At 48.6% G+C, this 424-nt stretch overlaps 1 long non-coding RNA gene across 1 annotated transcript in view; it reads left to right on the forward strand.

The window, feature by feature from the left end:
- The first annotated feature begins 6 nt into the window (after nucleotides 1-6).
- LOC118159827 overlaps nucleotides 7-424 on the forward strand; it is a 1,036-nt gene continuing 618 nt past the window's right edge. The window contains exon 1 of the long non-coding RNA XR_004747255.1: nucleotides 7-201. This is a non-coding gene — a long non-coding RNA (uncharacterized LOC118159827). The remainder of the gene's footprint in view (nucleotides 202-424) is intronic.

Below are 424 nucleotides of genomic sequence, written 5' to 3' on the forward strand. Positions count from 1 at the left end.
GTCCTGATCCATCCCTTCCGAGCAGGAGATTGTGAACGTGGAGAGAGTCGAAGCTGCAACCTGCGTGGGAAGGACTGTTCCGAGTGCTCCCGGTTACTGAGACGGCAGGAAGAAGGGCTGAGAAAGGGTGGACTCGTACCCGGGTAAAAGCATCAGTTAGACCTGATACCGGGGAGACTGCATTAACAGAGACTTTTCAGGGTAAAACCGTTAAAACTATCCATTGTCAACCTTCACCGTTGTTCTCCTTAGAAGAATTCTTAATGCGTTAATGAGTAAAAGGGATTGGATTACCCGGAATTGGAGTGTTTCCAGGGAACACCCCGTGGAAGTGGGAGAAGGGGGGCGGGGGGGGGTGTTTAGGAATATTTAATCCCCACCAGAAGAATCCTTATTAGTCTGTGATTTGTATTGTTTTGCTTAA

Source organism: Oxyura jamaicensis, unplaced genomic scaffold (genome assembly GCF_011077185.1).
Source record: "Oxyura jamaicensis isolate SHBP4307 breed ruddy duck unplaced genomic scaffold, BPBGC_Ojam_1.0 oxyUn_random_OJ72204, whole genome shotgun sequence".
In the NCBI taxonomy this organism is placed as follows: domain Eukaryota; kingdom Metazoa; phylum Chordata; class Aves; order Anseriformes; family Anatidae; genus Oxyura; species Oxyura jamaicensis.